Source organism: Mustelus asterias, chromosome 11, assembly GCF_964213995.1.
Source record: "Mustelus asterias chromosome 11, sMusAst1.hap1.1, whole genome shotgun sequence".
NCBI lineage: Eukaryota > Metazoa > Chordata > Chondrichthyes > Carcharhiniformes > Triakidae > Mustelus > Mustelus asterias.
Window position 1 is genome coordinate 10,285,988 of NC_135811.1, and position 22,934 is coordinate 10,308,921.

At 45.8% G+C, this 22,934-nt stretch overlaps 1 protein-coding gene across 1 annotated transcript in view; it reads left to right on the forward strand.

Moving 5' to 3' along the window:
• Nucleotides 1-22,934, forward strand: part of hpse2 (heparanase 2) — a 333,459-nt gene that overhangs the window by 116,124 nt on the left and 194,401 nt on the right. The window lies entirely within an intron of this gene.

A 22,934-nucleotide genomic window follows, 5' to 3' on the forward strand; every position in this document is an offset into this window, starting at 1 on the left:
CCACCATCCTCAAAACCCTGACCCTGATATTGGGCCTGGTTTAAATGGGGATGAGTGAGCCCGCAGACAGACCCGGGGCAAATCAATTTGCAATGCCACCTCACGATGTCTCAGGTAGATGCTGGGAGGGGGAGGGAGGTGATCAGGACAATGGGAAATGACCAGGGAGGGCTTGGAGCATGATCGACAGAGGAGGGAGTGATCAGGAAGGAGGGAGTGAGTGGTGGGGTGGTGGGAGCGCGGGGAAAATAATTAGAGGGAAAGGGCTGAGTAGATCCTTTAAGGCCTCATTGTTAAACCACACTGGTCTTGGCATAGAATCCCTATGGAGCAGAAGGAGGCCATTTAGCCCATCGAGTCTGCCCCAACAACAATCCCACCAAGGCTCTATCCCCATAACCCCATATATTTGCCTCACTAATCCCGTTAACCTACGCATCGCGAGACACTAAGGGGCAATTTAGCATGGCCAATGTACCTAACCTGCACATCTTTGGAGTGTGAGAGGAAACCGGAGTGCCTGGAGGAAACCCACACAGACATGGGGAGAATGTGCAGACTCCGCACAGACAGCGATTGTCTCACCAATGCTTTGTATAACTGAAGCATAACCCTGTATAACTGAAGCATTAGGGCGACACGGTGGCACAGTAGTTAGCATTGCTGCCTCACAGTGGTAGGGACCTGGGTTCGATTCCTAGCTTGGGTCACTGTTTGTGTGGAGTTTGCACATTCCCCCCGTGTCTGCGTGGGTTTCCTCCGGGTGCTCCGGTTTCCTCCCACAGTCCAAAGGTGAGTGAGTTAGATGGATTGGCCATGCTAAATTGCCCCTTAGTGTAAGGGGTACTAGCTAGAGTAAATGAATGGGATTATGGGGATAGGGCCTGGGTGAGATTGTGGTCGGTGCAGACTCGATGGGCCGAATGGCTTCCTTCTGCACTGTAGGATTCTATGATTCTAAAACATCCTCAATTTTATGTTCAGTTCCTCTCATAATAAAGGATAGCTTTACATTAACCTTCTTAATTACTTGCTATACCTGCAGCCTAACTTTGTGTGACTCGTACTCATAGATCCCTCTGCACCTCAGAATTCCGCAGTTGTTCCCTGTTTAAATAATACCCTGCCAAACCGAACAACTTCCACATTTTGCCACATAGTACTCCATTTCCCACTCACTCAACCTACCTGCATACATCTGCAACCTCCTTATGTGCCTTTCACAACATACTTTACAACCTATTTTAGTGTCATCCGTAAATTTAGCCACAGTCCCTTTGCTCCCCTCATCTAATTCATTGATGTAAAGGGTAAAAAGTTGAGGCCCCAGCCCAGATCCCTGCTGGACTCCACATGTCACATCCTTCCAATCAGAAAATTGCATATTTATACATACTCTGTTTACTGCCAGCCAGCCAATCTTCAATTTATGATAATATATTACCCCCTACACCATGAGCTGATATTTCCTGCAATGCCCTTTGATGTGGCACCTTATAAGTTCAGAAGATATAAGAGCAGAATTAGGCCATTCGGCCCATCGAGTCTGCTCCGCCATTCGATCATGGCTGATATGCTCCTCATCCCCATTTTCCTGCCTTCTCCTCATAACCCTTCAACCCATTACCAATTAAAAACCTGTCTAACTCCTTAAATTTACTCACTGTCCCAGCATCCACCGCACTTTGGGGGAGCGAATTCCACAGATTCACAACCCTTCGGGAGAAGTAGTTTCTCCCCAACTCTGTTTTAAATTTGCTGCCCCTTATCCTAAGACTATGACCTCTCGTCCTAGAATGCCCCACAAGAGGAAGCATCCACTCCATGTCTACTTTATCCATACCTTTATCATCTTGAATACCTCAATTTGATCTCCCCTCATTCTTCTAAATTCCAGAGAGTATCGGCCTAAACTGTTCAATCTCTCTCCCGATGACAAACCCCTCATCTCCGGAATCATTATCAAATGCCTTCTGAAAATGTAACTGTTCCCCTTTATCCACAGCACACGTTACTCCTTCAAAAACATGATTTCCCTTTCACATGCTGACTCTTTCTGATTATCTTGAGTTTTTACAAGTTTCCAGCTATAACCTCCTTAATGATAGATTCTAACACATTCCCCATGATAGACAGCAAGCTAACTGGCCGATAGCTGCCTGTTTTCTGCTTCCCTCCCCTCGTGAAGAGATTTGCTACGTTTCAGTCTGATGGATGATGGAACCATTCCAAACTCCAGCAGATTTAGGAAAACTAACGCCCGCATATCAACTACCTCTTTAGACACCCCTTTTAAGACCCTAGGATGAAGTCCATCAGGACCCAAAGACTTGTCAGTCCACAGCTCCACCAGTTTGCTCAGTACTATAGTTAAGAAAGTACTCAGTACTATAGTTAAGAAAGCTCACCAGCACCTCTACTTTCTCAGAAGACTGTGGAAATTTGGTATGTCCACTCCAACTCTCACCAACCTCTACAGGTGCACCATAGAAAGCATTCTCTCTGGTTGTATCACAGTTTGGTATGGCTCCTGCTCTGTCCAAGACTGCAAGAAACTACAAAGAATTGTGAACGAAGCCCAGTCCATCACTCAAACCAGCCTCCTACTCATTGACACTGCCTATACTTCCCATTGCCTCAGAAAAGCAGCCAGCATAATTAAGGACCCCACGCACCCTGGACATACACTCTTCCATCTTCTTCCGTTGGGAAAAAGATACAAAAGTCTGAGGTCACGTACCATCCGACTCAAGAACAGCTTCTTCCCTGCTGCCATCAGACTTTTGAATGGACCTACATCACATTAAGTTGATTTTTCACTACACCCTAGCTATGACTGTAACAGTTACATTCTGCACTCTCTCCTTTCCTTCTCTATGAACGGTATGCTTTGTCTGTATAGCGCGCAAGAAACAATACTTTTCACTGTATGTTAATACATGTGACAATAATAAATCAAATCAAATCAAATTCTGCTTCCCTCATGATCATAATTTCCTCAAGGTCCTCTCTCCCTTCCACCTCTTGGATTTACAGCTATTACTGGAGTATTTTGTATCCACTATAGTGAAAACAGAAGCAAATTATTTGTTCATTTCAACACCCACTTTCTTATTACCTTTGATTAACTCCCCATTGCCACTCTCTTGAAGAAGAATACCCACTTTACTTACTTACTCCTTTTTAAATACCTATAGAAACTTTTGCTATCCATTTTTTTACCTGCCTTCCTCTCATACTCTAATTTTATTCTCCTGATTAACCTTTCAGTCATTCTCTGCCGTTCTTTATATTCTGATCAATCATCTGACCTGTCACTCATCTTTGCACAGTTATGTGTGTTTTTCCTTAAGTTTGATGCTTTCCTTAACTTCTTTAGTTAACTATGGATGGTGGGCCCTTTCCTTAGGTGAGGAGGCGGGAATGTGGGGTTGAGGTTACAGTCAAGTCGGCCATGATTTAACTGAATGGCGGAACAGGCTCGAGGGGCCGAGTGGTCTACCCCGCTCCGAATTTGTATAATCTTATATTTAATAAGGAGGCCAAAATTATACATAATGCTTCAGTGGTCAGCACTGCTGCCTCATGGCTCCAGGGACCCCGGGTTCAATTCTGGCCTCGGGTCACTGTCTGTGTGGAGTTTGCACATTCTCCCTGTGTCTGCGTGGGTTTCCTCCGGGTGCTCTGATTTCCTCCCACACTCCAAAGATATGTGGGTTAGGTTGATTGGCCATGCTAAATTGCCCCTAGTGTCAAGGAATTAACAGGGTATATTCCTACGGGAATAGGGCCTGGGTGGGAATATGGTTAGTACAGACATGATGGGCTGAATGGCCTCCTTCTGCACTGTTGGGATTCTATGGCCCCCATCAAGGCCCTGTATTACTCTTTACTCTTACACTCCAATCCTTTACGATAAAGGCTAACATATCATTTATCTTCCCATGCCCCCAGATTTCATAAGAAGCATTAATCTGTTTATTTTACTGGGCCGTTACCTCCATTAATAGCAGTCAGATGCAGTTGTGCACTGATATCACACAGCGTGACTTCACTCCACAAGATAGTTCGGCTAAAACGATTTATAATTGGTGTCTGAAAAAAATCTGAAAACAATCTGTGTATTACTTCCCTTAATATTAAACATTACTAATCCAGCCAGAGCCTCTTTTAAGTTCATTAAACTGGATGAAAATGCCCTGTTTGCACTGCTGGATACTGCCAGCGAACTTTCTGAACATACACCCGGGGACACAAGGTCATTAGATTCAATGTAGCTTCTACATTTGGCAAGCCATAAAACTAATTTATTCAAATCAGCAGCAATAAACATTCCTGGCACAATCAGTTTACATTCTGATTGGGGAAATGCAAGAATTTGCTCATTAGGTGCATTGGCCATGCTAAATTCTCCCTCAGTGTCCCCGAACAGGCGCCGGAGTGTGGCGACAGTAACTTAATTGCAGTGTTAATGTAAGTCTACTTGTGACTAATTAATAAGCTTTGAAGTTAGTATTGAAAGAAAAGAGAGCAGAGCGAAAAAAAAGTGTTTTATCTGACATGCGTGGGCGGCACGGTGGCACAGTGGTTAGCACTGCTGCCTCACAGCGCCAGGGACCGGGTTCGATTCCCGGCTTGGGTCACTGTCTGTGTGGAGTTTGCATGTTCTCCCCGTGTCTGCGTGGGTTTCCTTCGGGTGCTCCGGTTTCTTCCCATAGTCAGAAAGACGTGCGGGTTAAGTGGATTGGCCGTGCTAAAATGCCCCTTAGTGTCAGGGGGACTAGCTAGGATTAAATGCATGGGGTTACAGGGATAGGGCCTGGGTGGGATTGTGGTTGGTGCAGACCCAATGGGCCAAATGGCCTCCTCCTACACTGTAGGATTCTATGATTCTATGTCATCCTACTTGTGACCAATAAATAAACTTTTACTCAGCAAACCTTAAGAACTCGGAGGATCCGGACTGCAGCAAAGGAGAAGCTGTTTCCTTGCCATGCTTTCTCTAATTATGTAGTATTAAGTTGTCAACCAACTAAACTCCTTTGAGCTGCTGCCATCTCTTTTGTTTTTGTCCTGTGTAAGTGCCCACAGCATGCTCTGAGCGATTGCCGTGAACCTGTCGCCATAACCACTGAGGCAGTACCTGGGAAGGCCTGTAATCTGCACAATTACCAGGTATGCAAGGCCAATTTATTTTGTGAGTGACGTGTTTGGGGGAATGCATAACCGGCGAAAGGTTTCCTCAACCCCTCCTCGGTTTCCCAGAAATTACCATGCGGCATTTAAACCCCAACTCCAAATTTCAGTTTTAATTTCACGCCTCTCACCAAAGGTGGGGAAAAAAAATAATGATAGGAATTTTCCGTAGCTCCCTTCCCCTCGCTGTATCGCGAGGTTTTTTTAAAAATTGTGTATCGTGTCTAATGCACAAACACCTGGCTGATGCCTCAGGCCGAAAGAAAGAAATGTTCAAAGTGTATAATTAAGGCAGAAGTAAGAATAGAAAAAGTCCAACTTGTATTACTGTGTGAGGCTAAGGAGAGAATCAGCAGAAGTAGCCAGCTCGTTGACATATGAATTAGTACTTCTCCAATACGAATTAGTAAAAAATGTTGGACTATAATGAGCTTGTATAGTTCCTTCCTGGTATTTTCCTTCAAGCACTCAGGCTTAAAGGGACAAATGTCACATTTACAAGGTAATTATACGTGATTTTACAAGGTTTATTGACAGAGGAATGTCTTTGCTGCATCCTCAACAGAGTTGCCTTTGGAAATTTGGTTCATTTTTCTGAATGGTTCATTACAATGTAAAAAAACGCACATCCAGGATTCACTCGGGTACATGTGCCATTATCACAGCTAATGGCTCCTAACAAGCAGCTTTTTAACATACATTCTGAGGGCTGAGATGAACCTCTACAGAGCAGCATAGCACCTAACGGTGCAAATTACACAGCGTTCACTCCGTAGATGTAGGTGTGTGCTCCACACGAGCCTCCTCCCATCCTATTTCATCTCTATTCCTTCATGGGATGTGGGCGTCACTAGTAAGGCAAGCATAGGGTGGCATGCTGGCACAGTGGTTGGCACTGCTGTCTCACAGTGCCAGGGACCTGTGTTCGATTCCTGGTTCGGGTGACTGTCAAAGTGAAGTTTGAACGTTCTCCCCGTGTCTGCGTGGGTTTCCTCCCACAGTCCGAAAGGCGAGCTGGTTAACTGCATTGACCATGCTCAGTGTACCCGAACAGGCACCGGAGTGTGGGGATTTTCACAGTAACTTCAATGCAATGTTAATGTAAGCCTACTTGTGACACTAATAAATAAATAATTTGATGCTCGTCCCTTGTTATCCTTGAACTGAGTGTTTTGCGAGGCCATTTAGGAGTCAACCACATTGCTGTAGGTCCATGTAGGCCAGACTGGGTAAGGACGGCAGATTTCCTCCCCCAAAGAACTTTAGTGTCCAGATAGGTTTTTACAACAATCGATGATAGTTACATGGTCACCATTTCTGAGACTTTATTGACTGACTTTATATTTGCTGTGATGGGGTTTGAACCCGTGTCCCCAGAACATTCGCTTGGGCTTCTGGTCTGGTGACATCATGGAATCCCGTCAGTGCAGAAGGAGGCCATTTGGCCCATCAAAAACAATCCCCGTAACCCTACTCTATTTACCCTGCTAATTCCACTGAGACGCAGAGGCAATTTAGCATGGCCACTTAATCTAACCAGCACATGTTTGGAGTGTGGGAGGAAGCTGGAGCACCCGGAGGAAACCCACGCAGACACGGGAAGAACGTGCAGACTCCACACAGACACGCGAGGCCGGAATTGAACCCGGGTCCCTGGCACTGTGAGGCAGCAGTGCTAACCAGTGTGCCACCGTGCCAACCTGACATGACAACTATGCCACCATCACAATCCCCCCCACCTCCTCCTGTACATCCTTTTATTCATTTCTCCCTCATTTATGTTTATCCAACTTGCCCTTAAATGCATCTATGCTATTTGCTTCAACTATTCTAGATGGTAGAAAGTTTCATTTTCGAGCTACTCTCTGGGTAAAAAGATTTCTCTGAATTCCTAATGGGATTTGTTAGTGATTTCTTATATTTATAGTCCATGGTTTAGAATTCCAGCGATCTGGAATCCAAGGACCAAACCCACCTCCCAGAAACACCTGCCAAGTGTGCAGTGGAAGATGTGGCTCTCGGATTGAGCTCATCAGCCACACAAGGACCCACAGAACCCATGGCCAGTAACACGGAGTTTCTTATGCGAACAATCACACTCGCTAGTGAGTGATCGCTGAAGAAGAGGAATCTTCATTGGGATTATGAAGTTGATATGGGCAAATTATTCGTCCGGGCAAAGGGTTCAATATTGGAAATTCTAGTTAAAAATGAGTAGAATTATAGAATCCCGACAGTGTAGGAGGCAGCCATTCAGCCCACCAAGTCAGCACCAACTTCTGACAGAGTATCTTAGCCAGGCCCCCTCTCCCACCCTCTCCCCATTAACCTGCACATTTCCTATGACTGACCTACACATTTTTGGACACTTAGGCGAAATGTACCATAGCCAATCCACCTAACCTGCAAATCTTTGCAGTGTGGGAGGAAACTGGAGCACCCAGAGGAAACCCATGCAGACACGGGGAGAACTGGCAAACTCCACAGTCACCCAAGGCCGGAATCGAACCCATGCCCCTGGCGCAGTGAGACAGCAGTGCTAACCACTGTGCCATCGTGCCGCTGTGTAAGTCAGAAGTGAGCTGGAAAGTTTTACTCAAAGAATAAGTCACCAGCGAAAGCCAATGAAATCATTTATATAGTGGATTCAAAAGGCAATAACAGCTTGTGTTTTTAGAAACAGAGAGATTTGAGGGATAATGTGAGACAGTGGGTAGAATGGTCTCCCAGGCGTCGACGCTTAAGTTGCATTTCTTGAGGTAAGCCTTCAGGGTGCCATTGAAGCATTTCCTTTGTCCTCCTCTTGTTCAGGAGCCTTCCTTGAGCTGGGTGAAGAAGATTTGTTTTGGCAGTCAGGACTCTGACATCCTAAGCACATGGCCAGGCCACAGTTGGTTTCGGATGATCATGGGCTTAGTGCAGTTGCTGTTGGTTCGTTCAAGGATGCTGATGTTAGTACACCTGTCCTCTCCCAGCTGATGCAGAGAATCTGTCTCAGACAGGGTTGCTGCTACCTCACCAGTGGCGTCTGTAGGTAGCCCAAGTTTTTGTGCTGTATGGAAGAGTTGGGAAGCTTCTTTAATTTTTCCTCACAAGCTTTGCTCACCTTTTGTCACATCAGTGACATCTTCACTGATTCTTGTGCTGGATAGGTGTGTAGTGCACATACATGCAGGAGAATTCACGTCTCTAAGGCCATCTATTTCTACCCTTGTAATGTTTCCTGACTCATCCCTGCCTCATGTTGTCTGCTGCTGAATCATAGAATCCCTACAGTGCAGGAGGAGGCCATTCAGCCCATCAAGTCTGCGCCGACCACAATCCCACCCAGGCCTTATCACCATAACCCCACAATTTTCCCTGCTAATCCCCTGACACTAGGGTCAATTTATCATGGCCAATCCACCTAACCCGTACATCTTTGGATTGTGGGAGGAAACCAGAGCACCTGGAAGAAACCCACGCAGACACGGGGAGAATGTGCAGACTCCGCACAGACAGTGACCCGAGGCCAGAATTGAACCCAGGCCGCTGGCGCTGTGAGGCAGCAGTGCTAACCACTGTGCCACAGTGCCGCCCTGAGGCCATGATCATCCAAAACTCTCATCCATTCTATATCTCTATAATTTCAATGCTTCATTGCAATTTGCACCAACTCCCGACCGGTCACCTATCACCCTGTGCTCACCAACTTCCATTGGGTCCTCGTCATACAATGCATCAGTTTTAGAATTCTCATCCTCATTCTCATGCCTCAATCCCCTCTGTGTCTGTAATCTCCAGCCCCTCAAATCTTCAACATACTGGGGGGTTGGTTGAAAAAGTGATTGTAATTAATGTTCCTCTACAACAAGATATGGTGGCACTGTGGTTAGCATTGCTGTCTCACAGCGCCAGGGGACCCGGGTTCGATTCCCGGCTTGGGTCACTATTTAAAGTTTATTTATTAGTGTCACAAGTAGGCTGACCTTAACACTGCAATGAAGTTACTGTGAAAATCCCCTAGTCGCCACACTCCGGCGCCCGTTCGGATACACTGAGGGAGAATTTAGCATGGCCAATGCACCTAACCAGCACGTCTTTCGGACTGTGGGAGGAAACCGGAGCACCCGGAGGAAACCCACGCAGACACAGAGAGAACGTGCAAACTCCACACAGACAGTGACCCGAGCCGGGAATTGAATCCAGGTCCCTGGTACTGAGGTAGCTGTGCTGACCACTGTGCTACTGTCTGTGTGGAGTTTGCATTTTCTCCCTGTGTCTGTGTGGGTTTCCTCTGGGTGCTCCGGTTTCCTCCCATGGTCTAAAGATGTGCAGGTTAGGTGGATTGGCCATGCTAAATTGCCCCTTAGTGTCCCAAGATGTGCAGGTTAGGTAAATGCGTGGTGGTGTTCTGTTATGTCTAGCAGTGCTTGGAAGGTGTGGCTATCATTAGTTTGTTAATTCTATTAATTTTGTTTTCAACTTGCACCTCAGGAATACACATCTTCTCAGGCATGAATTATTTAACATGTGAAGGGTGTTACACAGAGTGATCTACAGCACTTGTTTGATCCTTCATTAATTCTGAGGGCTTGGTAAGAGCAGGGTAACTGGAGATGAGTTGGGTTGAATCATAGAATCTGTGGCATGGAGACTGGCCCTTCAGCCCAAACTGGTCCATGCCGACCAACATGCCCATCTATGCTAAGCCCATTTGCCTGCATTTGGCCCATATCCCTCTAAACCTTTCCTATCCATGTATCTGTCCAAGTACCTTTTAAATGTTGTCAATGTCCCTGCCTCAACCACTTCCTCTGGCAGCTCATTCCACATACATACCAAACAGAGGGCAGTAGAGCGGTGATGCTTATTGGCTGTTGCAGGGATGATTTACACCAAGCAGTCAGTGTTTCCAGAAAGTGGACCTCAGTGAGACACCCTCCGTGTTCGAGTGAAGGCAAGCGTCCAGCAGAGGGTAGCAGAGCGATGATGCTGATTGGCCATTGTGGAGAAGATTTTTTTTTAATATGCTTTTCCAATTCAATCAAATCAAATCCAATTCAGAGTCTCAACAAGTTGAGACATTTCCGATCCAGGCTGACAAGACAGGGCAAGCGACCAAACCACCCTGTCCTGGGCCCGATCTACATGAGCCAAGCTGATTGGAGAAGGGGGAGGTTCCTCCCCCAAGACTTGGGCTCATTTGCATCTTAGCCAAAAGGCCGAGATGACGCTTTTAAAAATTGCTTCATATGAAACATATGAAGCTTCAATGTAACCTAATGACCTCAACCAAGTGCAGCACCCTCTCCATACTACACTTGATCTTAGCCAAAATTGTGGAGAAGATTTGCATTGGGCGGTCAGTGCTTCCAGGAAGTGGGTTGAAGTTGAGTTGGAACAACCCCTGTGTCTATGTCCCACGTTGCACCTTCTCTATGATGCTGACAACATGTTCTATACCACTGCATGAATCAAACCACAGATAGTTCTGTATCTCTTTGCCACTTTGGAATCTTTCTTGGAATTATATTTATGATGGAACTTATCCAGTCATATTCATACTGCTGTAACTATGACTGATACTGAGAGAGGCTTTTATGCAGGATGTGGTGTTATGAAAATATATCTAAATCTACTTTGTTGCAGTGAATAATGTCGAATGATTTCAGCAATGGAAAGTCGAGGGGACCTTGTAGTTCAGTGGGTTGTGTCCTTATCTCTGAGCCAGGAGCTCCGGGTTTGAGTGCCACACCAGGACTTGAAGGTGGTGGAAGGTGGGTTTATAACACGGCCAAATGAGTGTGATTATTAACCTGTAAATCCTTCCGACATGCCTGTGGCAATTGGTAAGAGTGGGAGAGACTCCTGATCAGTTATGTTTGATACAGAGTGGCACCCCACAAGCTGTAAGTCCCTGACAACAGACCAGTGATTTTTGCCAGGAAAAATAAGCTCGGGAAAACAGATGTAAGCAGGTGCTTCACCTGCCTCATGCTTCTCTAGATGTGGGAAGTCTTCTAAGTTCAAGTCTAAATAGAAAATTGGTGGTACTCAGAACATGATCCACTTCCCCTTCAGTGCTTCCAACAGAAACCTAGGAGTTTATTTATTAGTATCACAAGTAGGCTTACATTAACACTGCAATGAAGTTACTGTGAAAATCCCCTAGTCGCCACACTCCGGCACCTGTTCGGGTACACTGAGAAATGCACCAACCTAACACACACATCTTTGGACTGTGGGAGGAAACCGGAGCACCCAGATGGGATTTTCCGGTCTTGTGGCAGTGGCGGCCAGAAAATCCCGCCTGTTAACTTTTTTAAAGTTTATTTATTAGTGTCTCGAGTAGGCTTACATTAACACTGCAATGAAGTTAGTGTGAAAATCCCCCAGTCGCCACACTGTGGCACCTGTTCGGGTTACACTGAGGGAGAATTTAGCACGGCCAATGCACCTAACCAGCATCTCTTAAGGACTGTGGGAGGAAACCAGAGCACCCGGAGGAAACCCACGCAGACACGGGGAGAACGTGCAGACTCCACACAGACACTGACCCAAGCCGGGAATCGAACCCGGGTCCCTGGTGCCGTGGGGCAGCAGTGCTAACCACTGTGCCACCGTGAGTTCAGTCTGCCTACGGGCCTCGACTCTGAATTTGCGTTGATGTGGAAAACTGACTGAACAGAAACTCCGTCCAAAAAGCAAATGGAAAGGACCCATTAAAATAGAGCTATTTGATCGCACAATTGGTCCATAACCTTCAGATATAAGGGCAAAATTTAATGATTGGAAAATCTGCGTGGCTGTGAATGAGTTGGCCAAGCTTCATATTCAGCCCTTTGATTTCTGGTCCTGGTGAGAGAGTCTGTGAATCGGGATCATTATCCCACAAAATTAGATTAAGCAATTTCCTCTCATGGGAAAATAAAGAACAAGGAGGTATAATCTGAGCCACGCCATTCAGAGTAGTAGAATCCGGACTCATGGACAGAGGGTAGATGAAATCTGGAACTCTCTAATTTATACTGCTTATTTTTATTATATTAATGTACTTTGTGCGTTTGAATTGTATATCCCAGAATCAAAAGTTACCTCGAACATACTCTCATGAGTTTGAAACATGTCATGGCTTTGTATCTCAAATTGAACAGGGATTTGAAATATTTCACTTCTATATTATTTTAGTCTCTCGAGCAGACTTTTAATATGCTAACAATTTACCAAAACTGGCAGCAAATGAACTGGGCTATTATTCTGTGTTACACCTTAATTAAGGGCGGCACGGTGGCGCAGTGGTCAGCATTGCTGCCTCACAGTGTCAGGGACCTGGATTCAATTCCAGCATAGAATTGTGAATGGGTGTTTTTTTGAATTGCTTACCATTCTAAATGAACTATCTAGTTCGTCTCAGATGACACATTTCTATAGTCAGATCACAATTAATCTCCAATTTAGATTCCAATGTACAAATAATATAATATCAAGTAGTGTTTTGCGATGTTTCAGCACACATTAGACTTACAGGATTGCAGAGGGTTTATTACCTTTAGAGATAAAGAAGGAAACAGAAATCGCTTCAGGCTCCGTTAGATTCTCCAGTTCTCGAATGTATGCCTGGGATCTAAGTGAAAGTCATGTATGTGTCCTGTATGTCATGGTAAATTCCATTGTGTGCTGAGTATACAATAATGATATTTATTCAAACATATATAATGGGCGGGGGGGTGGGGTTTGCAGCGGCACGGTGGTTGGCTCACAGCACCAGGGACCAGGGTTCGATTCTGGCCTCGGGTCACTGTCTGTGTGGAGTTTGCACATTCTCCTCGTGTCTGCATGGGTTTCCTCCGGGTGCTCCGGTTTCCTCCCACAGTCCAAAGGTGTGCGGGTTAGGTTGATTGGCCATCCTAAATTGCTACTTAGTGTTTCACGATGCGTAGGTTAGGTGGATTAGCCATGGTAAATGCACAGGGTTATGGCGGAAAGGCAGGTAAATAGGGTGGTGAAAAAGGCATATGGCACACTCGCCTTTATCAATCAGAGTATAGATTACAAAAGCAGAGAGGTCCTGATGGAGTTGTATAGAACTTTGGTGAGGCCACAGCTGGAGAACTGTGTGCAGTTCTGGTCGCCACATTATAGGAAGAACGTGAACGCTCTGGAGGGGGTGCAGAGGAGATTCACCAGGATGCTGCCTGGGACGGAGCATTTAAGTTATGAAGAGAGGTTAAGTACAAAAAGAACAAAGAACAATACAGCACAGGAACAGGCCCTTCGGCCCTCCAAGCCCGCGCCGCTCCCTGGTCCAAACTAGACCATTCTTTTGTATCCCTCCATTCCCACTCCGTTCATGTGGCTATCCAGATAAGGCTTAAACGTGCCCCCACCACCCTCTGTGTAAAATACGTCCTTCTGATATCCGTGTTAAACCTCCCCCCCCTCACCTTGAACCTATGACCCCTCATGAACGTCACCACCGACCTGGGAAAAAGCTTCCCACCGTTCACCCTATCTATGCCTTTCATAATTTTATACACCTCTATTAGGTCACCCCTCATCCTCCGTCTTTCCAGTGAGAACAACCCCAGTTTACCCAATCTCTTCTCATAACTAAGCCCTCCATACCAGGCAACATCCTGGTAAACCTCCTCTGCACTCTCTCTAAAGCCTCCATGTCCTTCTGGTAGTGTGGCGACCAGAACTGGGCGCAGTATTCCAAATGCGGCCGAACCAACGTTCTATACAACTGCAACATCAGACCCCAACTTTTATACTCTATGCCCCGTCCTATAAAGGCAAGCATGCCATATGCCTTATTCACTACCTTCTCCACCTGTGACGTCACCTTCAAGGATCTGTGGACTTGCACACCCAGGTCCCTCTGCTTATCTACACCCTTAATGGTTCTGCGATCTTACCGTATAGCTCCCCACTACGCTAGTTCTACCAAAATGCATCACTTCGCATTTATCTGGATTGAACTCCATCTGCCATTTCTTTGCCCAAATTTCCAGCCTATCTCTATCCTTCTGTAGCCTCTGACAATGTTCCTCACTATCTGCAAGTCCGCAAACTTACTGATCACCCCAGTTACACCTTCTTCCAGATCGTTTATATAAATCACAAACAGCAGAGGTCCCAATACAGAGCCCTGCGGAACACCACTAGTCAAAGAACAAAGAACAATACAGCACAGGAACAGGCCCTTCGGCCCTCCAAGCCCGCACCGCTCCCCGGTCCAGGATTGAATCCTGAATCCAGGATCCCCGCCCAATTTTCCAGCCTATCTACATACCAATATCCTATCCACCGAGCTGTCCCCCACAGCTACGATGCTTTGTTCATTACAACCTATTAACTCACCCCCACCCCCCCATTCCAGACCATGTGATCTCCAGGGAGAGGCGAAAACCCAGAGTGAAAAACCCCAGGGCCAATATGGGGAAAAAAAAATCTGGGAAATTCCTCTCCGACCCCCTGAGGCGATCGAAACGAGTCCAGGAGATCACAATGGCCCTGATCGGAAAATGCTTCCCAACCCTAGTCATTTCCACTTCCACGAGAAACAAGGAACAATTAGCCCGCGCCGCTCCCTGGTCCAAACTAGACCACTCTTTTGTATCCCTCCATTCCCACTCCGTTCATATAGCTGTCTAGATAAGTCTTAAACGTTCCCAGTGTGTCCGCCTCCACCACCTTGCCCGGCAACACATTCCAGGCCCCCACGACCCAGTCACAGGCATCCAGCCAGAGAAAGACCCTTCCACTACCACCCTCTGTCTTCTGTGACCAAGATGTGGAGATGCCGGCGTTGGACTGGGGTAAACACAGTAAGAAGTTTAACAACACCAGGTTAAAGTCCAACAGGTTTATTTGGTAGCAAAAGCCACACAAGCTTTCGGAACTCTGAAAGCTTGTGTGGCTTTTGCTACCAAATAAACCTGTTGGACTTTAACCTGGTGTTGTTAAACTTCTTTCTGTGACCAAGCCAGTTCTCCACCCATCTAGCCACCTCCCCCTTAATCCCATGAGATCCAACCTTTTGCACCAACCTACCATGAGGGACTTTGTCAAACGCTTTACTAAAGTCCATATAGGCGACATCCACAGCCCTTCCCTCGTCAACCATTCTCGTCACTTCTTCAAAAAACTCCACCAGGTTAGTGAGGCATGACCTCCCTCTCACAAAACCATGCTGACTATCGTTAATGAGTTTATTCCTTTCTAAATGCACATACATCCTATCTCTAAGAATCCTCTCCAACAACTTCCCTACCACGGACGTCAAGCTCACCGGCCTATAATTTCCCGGGTTATCCTTCCTACCCTTCTTAAATAATGGAACCACATTAGCTATCCTCCAATCCTCTGAGACCTCACCTGTGTCCAGTGACGAGACAAAGATTTGCGTCAGAGGCCCAGCAATTTCATCTCTCGTCTCCCTGAGCAGCCTGGGATAGATTCCATCAGGCCCTGGGGATTTGTCAGTCTTTATATTCCCTAAAAAAAACCTAACATTTCCTCCCTTGTAATGGAGAAAGTAGGCTTGGGTTGTTTTCTCTGGAGCAGAGAAGACTGAGGGACGACTTGATGGAGGTGTTCAAGATTATGAGGGGCATGGACAGGGTGGATAGGGAGCAGCTGTCCCCCTTAGTTGAAGGGTCAGTTATGAGGGGACACTAGTTAAAAGTGAGAGGTGGGAGGTTTAGGGGGGATTTGAGGAGAAACATTTTTACTCAGAGGGTGGTGAGGGTCTGGAATGCACTGCCTGGGAGGGTGGTGGAGGCGGGATGCCTCACATCCTTTAAAAAGTACCTGGATGAGTACTTGGCACGTCATAACATTCAAGGCTATGGGCCAAGTGCTGGCAAGTGGGATTAGGTGGGCAGGTCAGGGTCTTTCATCCGTTGGTGCAGACTCGATGGGCCAAAGGGCCTCTCCTGCACTGTAGTATTCTATGATTCTGTGAGGGGGAGAGTGCCTGGGTAAGATACTCAGTTGGTGCAGACTTGATAGGCCGAATGACCTCTTCTGCACTGTAAGGATTCTAGATGAACATTTATATAAAGGGAAAAGCCATTAGGTTCAACAACTGCTCCTTTTGAATAGGTAACGCTACCTAGCTTCTCACCACGCTCTTCAATCCATTCTCCCTCCTGAAGAACAACAAACTACAAGCATATGAATATTCACTTGTCAAAATACAGAGAAGAAACTAACGGTTGGAAGAGGATTTATGGAACCAACTTAATTTTCTGTCCACGACATTTGAATGGATGGAGAAGTGGGCAGGCTCCTTTCCCAGGATAACCCTCTCCACCCAACCTTCCACTTGGCACTCTGCCCGGTAACTAGTTACAAAAATAAGAAGATCCATCCTTTTGTTTCTTTACTCTTTTGTCAATTATCTTCACTATGTTTATCATTTCTTTTCACAAATAAAGTCAGATAATTACAGTACAGAGGAGATGGCAAATGATAAGGAAAATCCCAAACCTGGCAGGGGTAGCTGGAGTAGCTATCTACACTAAATTATATTGCATTGTAAAATGTGACAGGCTGCCTGCTGAGCTTGTTGTAAATGTGAATCCCTCCCTGTAGATAATTCTTAAACACATAACTGAGAAGCTCAGTGAAGTACTGTAGCTCAAACCTGCAGACAATGGCACACCAATTCCAAATAAGAATATCAAACTTATCTTCAGCCAGAAGGTGGCCGGATCCTGACATCTCTCATCAGTTTTGTGTCCTGATTTTAAGAACATAAGAACATAAGAACTAGGAGCAGGAGTAGGCCATCTGATCCCTTGAGCCTGCACCGCCATTCAATAAGATCATGGCTGATCTTTTTGTGGACTCAGCTCCACTTACCCGCCCGCTCACCATAACCCTTAATTCCCTTACTGTTCAAAAATTTATCTATCCTTGCCTTAAAAACATTTAATGAGATAGCCTCAACTGCTTCACTGGGCAGGGAATTCCACAGATTCACAACCCTTTGTGTGAAGAAGTTCCTCCTCCACTCGGTCCTAAATCTGCTCCCCCTTATTTTGAGGGCATGCCCCCTAGTTCTAGTTTCACCCGCCAGTGGAGACAACCTCCCTGCTTTTACCTTACCTATTCCCTTCATAATCTTATATGTTTCTATAAGATCTCCCCTCATTCTTCTGAATTCCAATGAGTATAACCCCAGTCTACTCAATCTCTCCACATAAGCCAACCCTCTCAACTCCGAAATCAACCTAGTGAATCTCCTCTGCAACCTGAATCCCAACTGCTTCTTCCAGTGAGAGGTTCTGATAAAGCAAGAATAGTGATTAGGCATATATTTTTTTATTCATTTGTGGGACATGGGCGTTGCTGGCTGGCCAGCATTTGTTGCCTATCCCTAGTTGCCCTTGAACTGAGTGGTTTGCGAGGCCATTTCAGAGAGTCAACCACAGGCAATGGAGAGATTGGGTTTTAAAATATTGAAACTGCCTGAAGAAGGAAAGATGGATTGTTTGACGGACTCGAGGGAATGAGATAAGAATTGGTTGGGAAAAGAATGAGGGACATGTACGTGTAAAGTCAAGAGCAAAAAGAAACAAGTTAGAGAATAACAGGAAGTATGAGGAGGAAAGAGGGAAACAGGTCTTTAACGTCATATAAAATATATTGAAAAGTGTAAAAGTTGCCGTTGAGAGCTGGTTAGCCTATGTGACCACACAGTGAGAGTAATAGGAAAGAAAGAAATCTATTATCAGCGTGCTAATAGCGGGAGCTGTATTCATTGTGATTTCACAGAAAGCTAGTGGCTCTCCTCACCAGTAGCCTTGGTTACAAGGAATACCAGTCACAAGGAGTCCTGCTCACAATTGACTCTATCCCACTCATAGTACTGAAACAACTCTTACCAAAGTCACAACTGGCATTCTAGTTGATTGGGACAAAGGTAAACTATCCCTCCCACCTTGCCTGCAGCCTTTGACCATAGACTTCTGTACCAACTAGCCTCTCTCCATTGTTGTCTGGCTGGGTGGGACAGCACTTGCCTGGTTTCATTTGAATTGACCTTCTGGTGTCCCACATGGGTCTATACTTGGCTCCATCCTTTACCTGCCCACCTTCTTGAACTGCTGCAGCCCACAAGGTGTAGGTACACCCACAGTGCTGTTAGGAAGGGAGTTCCAGGATTTTGACCCAGCGCCAATGAAGGAACAGCTGAAGTATTTCCAAGTTAGGATGGTGTTATGGTTCAGGTTAGGAACTCCAAAGTGTTCTATGGAGCCCGCCTGAATCATGAGTTTTGCATCTTGAATTTGGCTAGGATAAGCATGAGATGTTTCACTTCAGGTATGATTCAAAAGACCCACTAGGGAGCTTTTATCAAACAAAGTTTATTTAAGAATATAGTTAACATGTTTTGTAAAAAAAATTAGCAAGAACTTTAATCAATTACAAACAAGAAACAAAACAACCACTATAATGTATAACGCTTAACCAATATATATCAGATGTTCCAATCAAAACCAATATCCAATATACAAAACTCTTTAAACAGATTTAATCACTGCACAGGCTAAAAATACTGGAATCCAGTTCCCTGGGTTGAATGTGGATTTCAAATGATCTTGAAAACTCAGAGCAGTTTGTAGTCAGATCAGCTCCCTAAAACACCAAAGTACAGATTAATTACTGCAGCATGGCAACAAGCCTTTCTTTCAACCAATTGGTAAAACTTTCAAAGCAAAACAGAGAGAAAAAGGGACTTCTTTTCCCGCTTGCTTCTAAGACTGCCTCTAACACTGCAGCCAAAACGAAACTGAAAATGAAAGTCCCTGTCACCTGACCTGCCCACAGTTTGTTTCCTCACAACAATGACATCACCGAAGGTTGTAAGCATGAACCAAAACAAAACTCTTAAAGGTACATCACAATGGGGAATGACTTGGAGGGGAGCTTTCAGGAGGTGGTGTTCCCAGTATCTGCTGGTCTTGTCCTAGATGGTAGCAGTTGTGGGTTTGGATGGTCCTGTGGAAGGAGTCTTGCTGAGTCCCTGCAGCACATCTTGTAGATGGTACACCCTGCTATCAATTTGTGTTGGTGGTGGAGGGAGTGAATGTTTGTGAATGTGGTGCCAATCAAATGGGCTGCTTTGTCCTGGATGGTGTCAAACCTCTGGAGTGCTGTTGGGGCTGTACCCATCCAGGCAACTGGAGAGTATTGCATCACACTCCTGACTTGTGCCTTGTAGATGGTGAACAGGCTTTAGGGAGTCAGGAGGTGAGTTACTCTCTGTAGGATCCCTAGCTTCTGACCTGCTCTTGAAGCCACAGTAATTTATATGGCTAGTCCAGTTCAGTCTCTGGTCAATGTAAACCACCAGGATGTTGATAGTGGGGGATTCAGTGATGGGAATGGCACTGAATGTCAAGGGGAAATGGTTAGGTTCTCTCTTGTTGGGGTTGGTCATTGCCTGGGAATTGTGTGGTACGAATGTTACTTGCCACTTGTTAATCCAAGCCTGGATATTGTCCTGGTCTTGCTGCATTTGGACATGGACTACTTCAGTATCTGAGGATTCATGAATGATACTCAACATTGTGCAATCATCGGCGACCTTATGATGGAAGGAAGGTCATTGATGAAGCAGCTGAAGATGGTTAGGCCGAGGGCACTGCCCTGAGGGACTCCTTCAGAGATGTCCTGGAGCTGAGAAGATTGACCTCCAACCAACACAACCATCTTCCTTTGTGCCAGGTGTGACTCCAGACACTGGGAGATTTCCCCCTGATTCCAATTGACTCCAGTTTTCCTCCTTGATGCCACACTCGGTCAAATGCTGCATTGATGTCAAGGGCTATCACTCTCACCTCTTGAATTCAGCTCTTTCGTCCATGTTTGAACCAAGGCTGTAATGAGGTCAGGAGCTGAGTGACCCTGGCAGAACCCAAACTGAGATTGAATGAGCAGTTTTTTTGCTAAGTGCCGCTTGATAGCACTGTTGATGGCGGCTTGCATCACTTTACTGATGATCAAGAGTAGACATGATGGGACAGTAAATGGCCACATTGGATTTGTTCTGTTAATTGTGTACAGGACATACCTGGGCAATTTCCACATTGCCGGGTAGATACCAATGTTGTAGCTGTAGGGAACAGCTTGGCTAGGGACAGGGCAAGTTATCATAGAAACCCTGCAGTGCAGAAAGAGGCCATTTGGCCCATCGAGTCTGCACTGACCACAATCCCACCCAGGCCCTACCCCCATATCCCTACACATTTACCCGCTAATCCCTCTAACCTACGCATCTCAGGACTCTAAGGGGCAATTTTTAGCATAGCCAATCAACCTAACCCGCACATCTTTGGACTGTGGGAGGAAACTGGAGCAGCTGGAGAAAACCCACGCAGACACGGGGAGAATGTTCAAACTCCACACAGACAGTGACCCAAGCCGGGAATCGAACCCAGCTCCCTGGAGCTGTGAAGTAGCAGTGCTAACCACTGTGCTACCGTGCCGCCCCAAGTTCTGGAACAGGAGTGCACTTACCTCATTTTTCACACTGCCAGCACTGATAAAATCAGTGGAATAAAACTTGGGAGCAGTTAGAACACTCAAAACTCACTTTCTCCCATGAAGAATCTGTTGGAATCCAGTTTTTGGGAACAGGGCAGAGTAGGATCTCTGTGCTAAAACATTGAGCAGAGAAATGATCAAGATCCGTTATCCATGCTCACTCGCAGGCTCTTCCATCCCTGGCCTTTTCTGCTGCCTGATGATGCATGAGAGCATACAGAATAAGCCCTGCGTGGGCTCCACGCTCAGGGAAAGTGATGGACATTCAGCCTGATCATACATACATAGAGTCATAGAGGTTTGCAGCATGGAAACAGGCCCTTCGGCCCAACTTGTCCATGCCGCCTCTTTTTTTTAACCACTAAGCTAGTCCCAATGGCCCACATTTGGCCCATATCCCTCTATACCCATCTTACCCATGGAAATGTCTAAGTGCCTTTTAAAAGACAAAATTGTACCCACCTCTACTACTACCTCTGGCAGCTTGTTCCAGACACTCACCATCTCCTGTGTGAAAAAATTGCCCCTCTGGACCCTTTTGTATCTCTCCCCTCTCACCTTAAACCTATGCCCTCCAGTTTTAGACTCCTCTACCTTTGGGAAAAGATATTGACTATTTGGCTGATCTATGCCCCTCATTATTTTATAGACCTCTATAAGATCACCCCTCAGCCTCCTATGCTCCAGAGAAAAAAGTCCCAGTCTATCCAGCCTCCCCTTATAACTCAAACCATCAAGTCCTGGTAGCATCCTAGTAAATCTTTTCTCCACTCTTTCTGCACGTACCTGGCTTTGTTTCCAAGTAGCTAACGTCCCTGAAAAGCTTTGCACGGAACTCCCAGCAAAACTACGTCTCGTCAATTTGCAGTTTCTTGCTGACGTAGTGGGAGGCGATATTTGAAACGGGAATGGAGACAGATTCTATTTAATGAGAACTAGAGGCCTCTGGGGTCAGGATGTCACAATCCCACAGCTAGTGAGAGTGGCCAATGTCTCTCTGATCATTGCACTCACTGTCTCTGAGGTCAGGTTTTTAAAGCCAGCAAACTGGAAGATAAACAACAGAAACCCTTACATAAAACTTCCCGTAAATCCCAAAGCCCTCCCCGTTTACTGGAACTAATGAGTTCTTGGTTAGCTGTGGTTGGGATTTTACAATCCTGAACATAAGACCATAAGACATAGGAGCAGAATTAGGCCACTCGGCCCATCGTGTCTGCTCCACCATTCAATCATGGCTGATATTTTTCTCATCCCTATTCTCCTGCCTTCTCCCCATAACCTCTTATTAATCAAAAACATATCTATCTCTGTCTTAAAGACACTCAATGACCTGACGTCCACAGCCATCTGCGGCAAAGACTTCCACAGATTCACCACTCTCTGGCTGAACATGAACAGTTTTAAGTGAGTGGGCAGCAAGGTGACAGATTGAGTCTCGTGCGAGCAAGTGTGAGGTCAGAGGAGAAACAGAGTAATTTTTAAAAGGTGCAAACTTCTTAAATGGTGATGTTCAGACAGATACAAGCAGAATCCTGTGGTTGCTGGAACCTGAAACAAAAACAGAACAACGCTGGAAAATCTCAGCAGGTATTCTTTGCTCTCAGCTCTCATGAAGGGTCATCCAGACTCGAAACATTGGCTCTATTCTCTCTCCACAGGTGCTGTCAGACCTGCTGAGATTTTCCAGCATTTTTCTGACGTTCAGACAGACTTGGGTGGATTCATATAAGAAACACAGCAGCAATAAGGAAGGCAAATGGTATGTTGGCCTTTATTGTGAGGGGGTTAGAGTACGAGAAGAAAAAAAGGGACAGCACGGTGACAGAGTGGTTAGCACTGCTGCTTCACAGCGCCAGGGATCACAGCTTGGGTCACTATCTGTGTGGAGTTTGCACGTCCTCCCCATGTCTGCGTGGGTTTCCTCCGGATGTGCTGGTTAGGTGGATTGGCTATGCTAAATTCTCCCTCAGTGTACCCAAACAGGCGCTGGGGGATTTTCACAGTAGCTTCATTGCAGGGTTAATGTAAGCCTACTTGTAACTAATAAATAAACTTTCTTGCTATGATTCAATTGTTAAAATTGTTAAGATTCACTTTAGGGAAGTAAATCTCCCATCATTACCTGGTCTGGCTTACACGTGACTCCAGGCCCTCAATAATGTGGTTCGCTCTTAAATGCCCTCTGACATGGC